Below are 13,517 nucleotides of genomic sequence, written 5' to 3'. Positions count from 1 at the left end.
CTATTTTCCCAGCCTCCCTTACAGCTAGGTAAGGGGATGTAATTAGGTTTTTTATTTGTTTATTGTGCTGGGAATTGAACCAGGGCCTTGTGCATGCAAGGCAAGCGCTCTACCAACTAAGCTATATCCCCAGCCCTATAATTAGGTTTTGATTCATGGGACTTAAGTAATAGTTGCTAGTGTGACTTCTAGGGGTTTCCTTAAAGTGAGGGGGTATGTCCTCTTATCCCAATATGGATGTGATAGTGGAGCCCAACCAGCTGTGATGGACTTGGTCTCATATTGAGGGTGGTGGACAAAGAGAGAATGAATGAGATTTGGGTTCTTGATCACGGAAGTGCCTCAGTCACTTTCTTACATTGAGTGCCCTGGATTACTCATTTATAGATTTCATTTACACAAAAGAGGCACATTTCTCTCATTTAGGCTGCTTCTATTCCCAGTTTTCTGCTTTTCACAGCCAAATCTGGGGAACTAAGAAATTTGTGTTTTCAGTGGTTGACTTTACAGTACAGCAGATATGTAATATTTTATAGCATGCTGAATAAATAAGGATAATACCACTTGTAACCACAATTTAGGTCAAGAAATGGAATTTTGCAGACACCCCTGAAACCTCCCAGGTGCCCTTCCCTAATCACAGCAACTCTTTCCTCCTAAAGTAACCTCTGTCCTGAATTTGGAGAATAAACACTTCCGTGCTATCAGGGCATAGCATTCCCTTAAAATATTTCTGTCAAAGACTATTTTCATCTGCTTCATATTGGGATGTTGCTTAAGCCTTTGTTTGACAGAAGGCTTCCTGTGATCAAAAAGGCTTCCTCTGATCAAAATTGAAATAATCTGACCCATTCACTGTAAAGAGGAAGAAAATGGAGCTCAGAGAGGGGAAAGGACTATCTTTCTTCCTCCCTTTCATTTTCCTTTTCTTTTACTTTCATCTGTACTTTCTCATTTTAGTTGATGAAAGTTGTATATATTTATGTAATGCAATAAAATGTTTACACACACACACACACACACACACACACACACATGGGAAAGGATTTTCCAAGATCAATTAAAACAGTGGCAAAGTAGACTAGGACTGAGGTCCTCCCTGACTCTTTAGCCTATCTTCATTTCAGAGGAAGGGCCCCAGATACATGATACCCACATTGTCCAGTGATTCTAGGATGGGAAAGACTTGCAGATGCAGTCTCTAGGAAGGGGCATCCCATCTCCACGCAACATCAAACCTGGCTCTTCTCTGCACCACAGAGATCTCAGGGAAAAGAGGCTGCCAAGGCTCCAGGCAATAGTTCTTCCCAGATGGCTTTGCATTTTAACCCAATGGATCAGCAAAGGTGGAGCTGACCCAGGGCCTTGCTATGGGAAAGCCAATCAGATAAAGCGATCTTCTCGGGCCTCTCCAGGAACCAACACTGGTGCATCTCCTCCATGGTATTGTCTGCACCAACCTGATGTACAGTGGCCCTCAGAGATCCATCCCTGTGGTTAAGGATGTGCTGAGTCTATGGAGACAGAAGCGTGTGGCATAGAGCAAGCCTGAGCTCTTGCCACATTTGCTCCACTGTCCCGGTCAACATGTGCTTCTTTCTAACTCTCATGAAACACAATTGGTTTATTATTTCAAGGATGCCCACCATGCTTTGGTGTAGGACCTGGCAGTGTCCGAGGACTCTCAATGGCCAGATCCCTTAGTCCCCTCTGTCCTAGATTCTTGGATATTTAAGGACAGGTCTGTTGGCTCCTGCCTTATTCTAGGCATCAGGATCAGGAAAGATGTTATTCTGTGTTCTGCGGGGGGAGGCAATTGTTCCGAGGACTAAAAGTTTGGGAAATGAAGCAGTTTTGTTTTGTTTTCATTCCCAAGTACAGTATTATTAGCATGCCGAAGTCTCTGAGAATTCCCTTAGAAAATGATTTTGCTTGATTTTGATGGACCAAGGTTTTTTTGACTTGGGGACTTTTGTCTTTTACGAGCAGCCTTCTGCACAGGACAGTTTGGCAGATGATACTGCAGTCTCTTTGAAGGATAAAGGATACACAACACAGGATACCCAACATGGCTGGAAAATCACCTTTCTGGCCCAGGTGGCCCAACTCTCTGGAAAAGTACTGAATTATCCCAAACTTCATAAAAATCCATTCTTCACAGTCCCAAGAAGAAACTGTGGAGCTGATCTAAACCTGCCCAGTCTGGGGTGGGTTCCTGGGGAAAAGCTGGCTGGGCCCCACAGCCTGGCACCAGACCTATTGTACCAAGAGCCCTGGCCAGCCGGCAGCCACCCAGTGTGTGTCTGGACTTGTTTTTCCTTCCTTTCCCTGCTCCTTTCACAGTGTGGCTGAATGGCCCCAGTCTCTCAGTCCTGCTCCTGGCCAACGCTGGACCCCTCCAAGTCTGGCCAACTCCTCTCCCACCCGCCTTGATAAACAACCCCCTCCAAGCTGGGAACCACAGCACCGGGCTGTTTTTCTCCCTCGCACACCCCAGGAAACCTCTCCCCTCTGCCTTGGGCTTCCTTCCCAGGGCCCTGGCTGCCAATTCGCTTTAACTCATCCTCAAGCCCATTCAGTCACCTGAAGGCAAAGGGACTCACAGGAGGCCCGAGATGAAAGAGTCTTTAATCCTGTGGCTTTCTGAGTTTTGTTTTTAGCAGGAAAACCTTATTTTCCAAACAAATTATTACGCAGAATCCACCAATTTATAGAACAGATAAATAAGGACATTTATGGTAGGCCTGTTTATTAGAGCAAAACACTGGAAAGGAACTAAATGTCCATAAGTAGGGACAAGTTAAATAAATTGATGGTGAAATCATACAATGGAATACTATTCAGCCATCTAAAAGCATAAGGCATGTCCCCACAATAACTGCAAAAGTTCTGTGAAAAAAAATCTTTATTTTATATGGACAGTACTTGGTTTACAGTTCCATTTTAGGGCCAAGACCAAAATCACTACTGTTTTGTTAAAATCCACCACCTCCTCTTCAAATTTGTCTAATGTTTACTTGGTATTTAACTATGGTGACCAAACATCCTGACTTGCTCAGAACTGAAGGGTTTCCTGGGATAAAGGACTTTAAATGCTAAAACCAAGGAAATCCCAGGTAAAGGGATGAGTTGGTTGCCCTATACTTAGTAGAAATCAAAATGTTATTTTAGAAAGAATAGAAAGATGGTTGTTAAGTTTAGCCTATGTGAATAAGCCAGTATGTTCACAAATGAAATAGAGACAGTATTTGTTCTATAAATAAAAGGATAAAAGCATATGGGCTGCTAAGAAGCAAGAAATTATCTCAAGTTATAATGAAAAGATCTCCACCCACCCCTTTCCCTAAAGGGGAGCAATCATGGATTTATTCATATAATAAAATGAAGTTTGTGCCTTCTAATCTATTTATGTATGCCGTCATAAGAAAATGAGTGGGCTGATTTTCATCAAATTTTAAGGATATGCTTGGAATTTTTTTTTAACAATTGTGCATAGATAACTTTTTTTTTGCAGTCCTAGGGATTGATCACAGCGGTGCTTTACCACTGAGTTACATCCCTAGCCCTTTTAATTTTTTATTTTCTTTTTAATATTTTTTTTTTAGTTTTAGGTGGACACAATATCTTTATTTTACTTTTATGTGGTGCCAAGGATCAAACCCAGTGTCTCACGCATGCCACTTGAGCCACATCCCCAGCCCTTAACTTTTTATTTTGAGACAGGGTCTTGCTAAGTTGTCCAGGCTGGCCCTGAACTGGTGATCCTCCTGCCTCAGCCTCCTGAGCTGCTGGGATTATAGGCATATGTCATTGCACCTGGCTTTCATATATACATTTTCCAATTTAAAAATAATGAATGTCTGATAAAAAGGATGAGTTTGGCCCTATTTTCCTCTTCTCTCTCATGTGCCACTGCCATGGGCTTGCCAGCCTCCAAAATCATAAGTCAAGTAAATCTTACTGTTTATAAACTAAAAGTAATAAAAAATAGCAAAACAATAAGCAGTAATGTTGCTAAAATCATTTTTTAATTTTTTTCTCCAAATTAAAAAAAAAATAAAAAGGACTGGGAATATAGCACAGTGGTAGAGCTCCCCTGGGGGAGTGGGAGGGAAGAGGAGGAGGAGGAGGTTCCATAATAAAATAGGACCTTGAAAAGGCAACTGGTTTTAGGCCTTTGGTACCTTGAAGGCTCTGGGCAAATGAAGGCAAGAGTATGGTATGGTAGGTGGGTGAAAAACCACCAGGGAAACAAAGGCTTGTATATCAATTAGCATTAGGTTCATGCACACCAGCAAGCCCAAAGTAACAACCACAAAAAGTCATTCCATGCCACATGGAAACACAGTCTGGAGGTTCACAGTCTAGTTACATAGATAGGATCGGTTATCTTCAGAGACCCAGGCACTGTCTTCAACCCATGGCTTCCATCTTCAAGTGATGGCTGCTGCAGTTCCACCATTACATCTTTTACTTCAGGCAGCAGGGGGAGCAAAGTGGGAAGAATTTCTAACTGCATCAACTCACTTCCAAGAGCCATTGCAAAATGTCCTCCCATCTCATTATTCAGAACTTATTCATACGCCACACTTAGGAGCAAAGGAACCTGGGAAATGTAGTCTTCATTTGGGGTTGTACCCTTTAGAAACTGGATTCTATGACTTAGGAAAAAAGCAGGAAGGGGCTGGGGATGTGGCTCAAGTGGTAGCGCGCTTGCCTGGCATGCGTGTGGCCCGGGTTCGATCCTCAGCACCACATACAAAACAAAGATGTTGTGTCCGCCGAAAACTAAAAATAAATAAATATATATTTAAAAAAAAAAGCAGGAAGGATTTTTGAGGTGGCTGCAGCAGCAGTGGTCTCTCAGTGCAGTGAGAGCTGCGGTGATTTTCTGTTTTGTATCTATGCTATTTTGTATATAAGGTATGCGACGACTTCAGGGAGCAATGTGGATTGCCTAGGTGCTCAGGAAAAAAAAAGCATAATTCACACAGGCAACACAACCACAGAAACAAGAGGTACATGAGCCCAGAGCCTTGCACGTGTTAGGTAAGAGATCTACCACCCAGCTGTGCCCTAGCCCCTATCCTGACTCTTGGAATTCTTCTATTTATGTATGCCGTCCTTCATGTATAACCCCAGATGTTCTCATTTAGTCTTTGCTCATTAAAATAAATAAAAGATAGCTGAGCATAGTGGCAAATGCCTGTCATCCTAGCAGCTTGGGAAGCTGAGGCGGGAAGATTGCAAGTTCAAAGCCAGACTCAGCAACTTAGTGAGGGCCTTAACAACTCAGATAGGTCCTGTCTCTAAATAAAATATAAAAAGGGGGTGGGGATGTGGCTCAGTGAATGAGCGCCCCTGGGTTCAATCCCTGCTAAAATAAATAAATAAATAAATAAATAAAAGACTTTTGAATAGGCAATTAGCAGTCTTTGTCGTTAATTATTTGGGTGAATGTGAGTGGACCCTTTTCACCTGCAGAGATTTAGTGAGCCTGAGAGACCAGCATGGATTAATGGAAAGAGAACCACCAGCTGTCCCCACTTCCTATGTGAACTCAGGTAAGTGCCTTCACTTCTCTGTTGCTTTGTTATATATGTACAATGAAGATCTTCCAATGGTTCCACTTGTAGGACACTACCCTAGGAACTAGGGAAAACCTATTAAAACACAGTATGTTTTAATAAATTCTGGAAACAATCTAAATAGTTCCTATCCATTTGAGTTCAGATGCAGGCCATGGGTGTCATTTGAGCTCAGAAACTTCATGAAGTACTTACAGGTTGGAGAGGCTAGAGGAAGGGGCTGAGGCTGGATGCCCAAGAGTGACTCTCAGCCCCAGAGGAGCAGCCAGCTTGCCACCATCAGGACTAAATGAAACATGAAACCCTGGATGGGATCCTGGGACAGAAGGGCGACAGTGGTGGGAAAGCGGGTGGTGTCAGCTTAGTCCTGCCCAGTTCTAACAGTCTAGAATTCCTAAGGCACTTGATGTCTCTGGAGGGGGAGGCAGAGGCCCCAGGTGTGTTGGGAGAGTGTCAGCCTGGGGATGGGGGGCAGATTTAAGAGACTCCAGATTGCCCTTCTGACTTCTCCTTGCCATCTCAATGGCCTTCCTGGCCTCTCTAATTACTAGGAACATACGGGAAACCACAGCTTCTGTTTTGGTAAAAAATGAGCTGTGTACCCACAAACCGCTGTCTCGATGAGGGCTGTTTCCAAATTGGGCCCTGATAGAGGAGAGAGAAGAGCCAGGCCTGTCGGGGGGAACAGCCCTGCTCAGCAGGCTCAGTCCTTTTCCCACGTGGTAAGATTCAGGGAATTGTTCTCAACAGTGTAAACTCCAGAAGCCAGCCTTGACCTCCCACACTGGGTGCTGAACGCCATTACCTGTGTGATGGGTGCCATCAGGAGCCACATTCCCAGGTGGGGACAGATGGAGTAACCCACCCAGGGCCTGTTGCAGTTCAGTCCAGCTCTCTCCCTGCTGCTTAAGAACATGTGAGCGGGTTTAGGATCCTGGGGGCCAGGACTGCTTGGCCTCTCCCATGTTTTCTCTGCTTCTTTTATTAAAAAGACATCGGAAAAAGAGGCTAGGGACCAGGTGCTTCTGTTAATCAGAACTTTCTAAGGTGGGATATTCCTTGTGGGGTAGGACAGGGATAGAGTAGCAGGATGGGAAAGAGACTTCTCTGCCTTGAGGGACCTCCACGTGGGAGGGTAGACTGATGTCAGGACAAACCAGTACAAGGCATGAGAAAAGCCAAGGATCAAGGGGGGGGGGGGGCTCCACATCAGAACTTCCCCCAGGCAGAGCTGTCCAGAGCAGGGCAAGTTGCTCACAGTGCTGCTTCTCAGGGCAGTGTGTGGGCCAAGGCTTGGGGACCACCCTTCACAGGAACAGGGGACCAGCTAGATCTTCCTGATTCTAAGATCCTGCAGTGATAATAACGATAGCCACGCTGGGTGCCTTCTACCAGCAGACGTCATTCCGCTTCACTCTGAGACAGTGTTATTGGGGTTGGGGCATAGCTCAGTGGTAGAACACATTCTTGGCATCACAAGGGCTTAGTTAGCTGCCCTTCCCTGTGCAAAAAATATATTGCTTTTATTCCCACTTTACAGATGAGAAAACTGAGGCTCTGGACAGTTAAGCAATGCACCTGAGTTCACACAGCTAAAAAACAGACAGCCAGTTCTCATCCAAGATTCAGCCTGCTTCTAGGCACCTGGAGATCCATAGTTCCAGAAGGATTAGGGTGCAGGATAAGCAGGCCAGAGGCAGGGGTCTCTTGTTTCCAGAGGCTCTGATAGTTTATTCCAGGGCTTTGGTCAGTGGTCATGAGATGTGCAGGAGCAGGAAGACTTTCTCTCTCTTAGGAAGCAGATTAGGAAGCTTGTCTTTGTCCACTTAAACTCCTAAAACATGGAAATCTAAAAGTGGCTTTGATGGACACTCCCAAGAAATTATAGACTTGGGCTTTGTAAGAGACTGGCACTAATTAAAGGAGAATGCCTCGGAGAGGGTGGTGACCCAAACAAGATCTGCTGCTCACCTCCCACACAGCACAATCCTCCATGTTCCGTTTGTACTTTTTATAGTCTCCTAGCGTGGAAAGGATCTGGATCTGAAGTTTTGCAACCTTGAGTTATCAAACTTCAAAAGGCATCATTATGAGACTTTCTGTTGATACAAAAGCTTTATTTGTGGTATTAATGTTACAAAGAATTAAGCAAATGGTGATTCCGCGCCCGCCCCCCCCCCCCGCCCCAGGATTAAACCAAGGGCTTCACACATGCTTGGCAAGCACCCCACCACTGAGCCACACCCACAGTCCTTTTTTTTTTCAAAATTTTATTTTGAGACAGGACATTGCTAAATTGCTGACACTGGCCTCAAACTTTAGATCCTTCTGCCTTGGCCTCTCAAATCACTGGGATTACAAGTGGGCACCATCATGCGCAGCTATGATGATTTCATTTATTTCTCAGATCATCACAGTTGGTACTAGTGTAATTCCTATGATATAAATGAGAAAACTGAGAAAAAAAAGAAACAGTAACTTTCCCAAGGTCACAGCAATCAAGTGGCAGGGGAGAAATTTGAATCCAGGTGTGCTGAAGTCCAGTATGTGGCTGCAGGGAAGCCCAGTACATCAACCTGTGTTGAGCTGCCTTGGCTGGTGTTTGGGTACATTGGGTTAGAAGAATCCAGCCTCCCAAGATTCTCCCTTGTGCATTGTAGGACCCTGGGGGAACGTTGTTAACAACAGAGCAGTTTAAAAAACTGGAAGAAACTCAAAGGTCCCTCCACAGGGATGACTAACACCTTGTGGTATATTCAGACAATGCAATAGTTACCATTGAGTGATGAACAGAAAAGAACTACTGATATTCACAACAATGTAGATGAATCTCAAAATTTAACTATGCTAAGCTGGGCACAGTGGTGCACACCTATGATCCTAGCTAATCAGGAGGCTGGGGGGAGAAGGATCACAAGATTGAGGCCAGCCTCAGCAACTCAGCAAGGCCCTAAGCAATGTAGTGAGACTCTGTCTCAAAATTTAAAAAAAAAAAAAAAAGTGCTGGGGATGTAGCTTAGTGGTAGAACACCCCTGAATTCAATCCCCAGTATCAAAACAATAACAACAAAGAAAATTAATCATGCTGAATGAAAATTAGCTGGACAAAAATGAGAACATACTGTGATTGCATTTACAGAAAACTTTTGAAAATATGAACTAATCAGCAGTGACAGAAAGCGGGTCCATGGGTGGGAAGGAAAAGATTATATAAAAAACTAATCAACACCAGAAAACAAATCAATAAATGGGCAAAGGAACTGAACAGACACTTCACAGAAGAAATATGGATGATCAACAAATATATGAAAAACGTTCAATATCTCTAGCAATTAGAGAAATGCAAATTAAACTACACTAAGATTTCATCACTCCTATCAGAATGGCAACCATCAAGAATACAAATAACAATAAATGTTGGTGAAGATGTGGGGGAAAAAATATTTTCATACATTGCTGGTGAGACTGCAAATTGGTAAAACCATTATGGAAAGCAGTATGGGAGATTCCTCAAAAACTAGGAATGGAACTACCATTTGACCCAGTTATCCCACTCCTTGGTATATACCCAAAGGATTTAAAATCAGCATACTATAGTGACACAGCCACATCAATGTTTATAACAGCTCAATTCATAATAGCCAAGCCATGGAACCAACCAAGGTGCCCTTCAACAGATAAATAGACAAATAAATTGTGATATATATATATATATACACACACACACACACACACACACACACACACACACACACACACACAATGGAATATTACTCATCCATAAAGAAGAATGACTTTATGATATTCACTGAAAATGAATGGATCCAGAGATTATCATGCTAAGTGAAATAAGCCAGTCCCAAAAAGCCAGAGGTTAAATGTTCTCTCTGATATATGGATGCTAACCCACAATCAGGGGAGAATAGAAGTTCAATAGATTAGACAATAGGGAATAAAGGGAAGAGAGGAGGGGGGATAGGAAAAGGAAATGTAGTGGAATGAATCTGACATAATTTTCCTATGTATGTATATGAAAACTTTATAGTGAATCCCACCATCACATACATCGACAAGAATGGAGTCCTAACTAGAATAAGATATATTCCATGCTTGTATAATTATACCAAAATAGATTCTATCATCATGTGCAACTAAAAAGAACCAGTAAATAATAAAATAGAGCCAATCAAATATGAATTAATAGACCAGAAAAGGAATATCTAGTAGAGGAAGGAGAATGGGTGCAGAAGGAAAAAGGGGGATTGTAAGCTTAAATTGATTTCCATGCATGTATGAGTTTGTTGGGGTGAACCCAACTACTATGTATAACTATTAAGCTCTAGTAAAAAGAAAAGAAAAGAAAGCAGGTCGGTGGTTACTTGGGATTGGAGAAAAGTGGAGGAAGACTTGCTAGGAGACATGGGGAAAATTTTTGAGGTGAATATAGGTCATTACTCTATCTTTTTGTTGTTGTTGTTGTACTAGAGATTGAACCCAGGAGGCCACTTAATCACTGAGCCACATCCCTAACCCTTTTTATTTATTTTGAGACAGGATCCTGCTAAATTGCATAAGTCCTCCTTAACTTTCTGAGGCTGGCCTTGAACTTGCCATCCTCTTGCCTCAGCTTCCCAAGCCACTGGGATTACAGGCATGCACCACCACACCCAGTTTATTTACTCTATCTTGATTATGGTGAAGGTTTTGCAATTGTAAGATATGCATTATATCTTAAAATTGCATACTTTAAATACTTCCAGTGTTCCAATGAATTTACACCTCAAAAAAGCTGTTGTAAAACAAAACAAAACAAAAATCACTGAAAAGTCAAATTTGGTGGCACATGCTCGTAATCCCAGCAATTTGGGAGGCTGACTCAGGAGGATTATAAATTGGAAGCCAGCCTCAGCAATTTATGGAGACCCTGTCTCAAAATAAAAAAGATAAAAGTGACTGGGGATGCAGCTCAGCAGTAAAGCACCACTGGGTTCAATTCCCAGTATAAACGACAACAACAAAAACTCTTGAAACCCAGCATGGTGTCACACACCTATAATCCCAGCAGCTCAGGAGGCTAAGGCAAGTGAAATACAAATTCAAAGCCAGTTTCAGCCATTTAGTGAGGCTACTTAGCAATTCAGTGAGACCCTGTCTCTAAATAAAATATTAAAAAGGGCTGAGGATGTGGCTCAGTGATTGAGCAATCCCCAGTACCAAAAATAACATCTTCCAAGTCAGACTTGCTTGTGTCACCAAGAGGGAGCTGGGCCAGTCAGAGCTTCTCTGGGGATCACGCTGCCATGGAGAAGGGAACCTCCCAAGAGTCCAGCCCCAGGGCTCTACTTCAGCACCTCCGGGCAGAGTGGCTTCTCTTCAGTTGAGTGATACTGATATTGAACAAGGCTTTGGCCTCAGGGTGGATAGGTAGGTCAACAAAGACATTCCAGCCTCAGCCGCTGTTCTTACAATTAACAGACACCTACTGAGCACCTACCAGGTATCTGGGACTGTCCTACTCCACTGTCTTGTTTTGACCAGCTGAGGTTGGAATGAGATCCAAGGGCATGACACATCAAATAATGGCCCCAACAGAGCCATTACACATGCATCAAATCAATACCCCGAGTGCCTGTTCTGTGTGTAGAGGGAGTGAATGCTTGGCCAGATCCTTGAGGACAGGAAGACACGTGGACACAAAGCTTTGCCACAACACTCAAGCTGAGGGCCAAGAGGATACATAAATGACTTCCAGTTGTGCAGAGGGTTCCCGGAGGCTGTGCTGTGTAGGAGAGGGAAAGGAATTTGCGGATGTGGGGCAGGCAGGTTGGGAGGAAAGTGGGAGGTGGCAGGGAAGCTGGGAGAGATCATTCCATTTACAGGGGGCAGCACAAGTAATGCAAGACACCTGGGGAGACTGGCTGCAGGGAGGAGTGGGAAAGCCTGGAGGGGTGGGCCTGGCCAGGGCTGGAGGATGTGAGTGATCTGCAGACACATCTGCTCCCTGCCCCCCTCCCCTGCAGAATCCTGGGCTCTGCTGGGCTCTCATTGGTTCCATGGACGGCTGCTGAGCTGCTGGCAGATGCAGGAACTTCCCCAACCCCTCTGAAACCTTGAAGAACAGAACTAAGGGACACTTGGATTCCAGCTGAGTTAGGGGAAAAAAATGACCCTCTGGAAAACAGTGCAAGAGGCACCAGTGTTTCAGGCCTTGGGTGTCCCCAGTGGGCCAGCCAGCCTGAACCAGGTCTCCTGGGGAAACAAAATGCAAAAACAAGATTCCTCAAGTTTGTCCTCCCACGGCCCACAGAAACTTCTTGGTGGACAATCAAATTCAAAGAACACTGCCATCTGGTGGCCAAGAAACCTAGACACCATGAGAGCTGTGAAGTCCCTGTGCCCCCAAGGGACCAAAAAGGCAGAAATGGGTCTGAGACTTTTTTAATACTTATGTAACACGCCCCAAATTGTGCAAGCATATCAATTCAAGAGTGAAAATGAGGTCTTATTTCTGCCTACCAGGTTCCCTGAAGTACAGGTAGTAGGTACTGTGCAATGAAGACACTGCCTCTGGGAGAGATTGGGTGACTAGTCCAAGGTCACAGCTGGCCAATGTGAAGTGGAGTCTTATCCCAGGTCCAGCAGCATTGGGTTCCCAGTATGTGCCCACTAAATGGTTAAAGCAATGATTTTCCATGTGTGGTCTCCAAGACCCTTTCAGAAAATATACCAAGTAAAAATTTGATAGGTAAAAACCTACTATTTTTGTGAGATGCTTTTTTCTTTTACAACTTCACTTTTCTAGCATCTAACATGCATTGACCTAAGACCTCATCTAGTTCTGATGGCTACCAGGATGTGTGCTTGGGTATTCATGTGTTTTAAAAATTTCTGTTTCAATTTCTAATATGACATTATTCATATAAACAAAAGCTCTTTGAATTTCTCAATAATCATATATAAGAAGAAAAAGTATGAAATCTGCTGGTTCAAATACTGTTATAATCCCAGCACCTTGGGAGAGTAAGGCAGGAGGATCACAAGGAACTCATCAGCAAGTGAGTAAGACCTTGTCTGAAAATTTAAAAAGGACTGGGGATATAGCTCAGTGGTAAAGTGTTCCTGGGTTCAATCCTCAGGGTCAAAAAGAAAGAATGAAAAGAAACAAGAACTCTGCAAGGTAGTAACTCTGAGGCTATATGGGCAATGACAGACTCCATTTTGCCCTCAGACTCCAGGTCATGTAAGAAATGCTTCTCCCATGGAAAGCCCCGCCTCTGTACTCATCAATAGTTGCTTAGCATAGCATGTTTGGCAACACAAAATGGCAATTCTTATACAATGTAAAAGTGTTCTCTTTGGATCCCATTTTTCTTGGACTTAAGTACCCTGTCAGAGATTGACTGTCTAGATGTTAGTAACCATTCTGTAACTTGTACTCAATTAGGGAAGTTTGGCCCACTCTCTTTCCTGCTTATGATTTTAGATCTGATGACTGTTTGTTTATGGTTTTGAATTGTAGCAACAACCGCTTATAATTAATATGGTTTTGGATTATAAAAGGTATATTCAAAACCCAGGAGGAGGTCGAAGGATGTAGATTTATAGCCTACCCCTTGGCCTGCCAACTAGTGAATCCGGACCACTGGCCTGTGAATACAGTTTCCATCTCCTGCTTGAAGATTGACTCAGTGATTTATTGCAATCTCACTTGAACATCTGGAATTCTGTCATTTCTACAGATCTTGGATTAATGAAATATGCAAAACTAGTGAATAGAGAATTTTTATTTTTAGTGTTTTCTAACTGGCTAAAACACATTTAATTCCCACAACCATCATTTGCTATAGATGCTATTATCACATTTTATACCTGCAGACACTGAGGTTAAATGGCCCAGCTGGGAGGTACTGAAACTTGGGCTCTGCCCCA

This window comes from Spermophilus citellus (genome assembly GCF_964194105.1).
Source record: "Spermophilus citellus genome assembly, chromosome: 1".
Classification (NCBI taxonomy): domain Eukaryota; kingdom Metazoa; phylum Chordata; class Mammalia; order Rodentia; family Sciuridae; genus Spermophilus; species Spermophilus citellus.
This window is presented reverse-complemented; position numbering follows the sequence as displayed.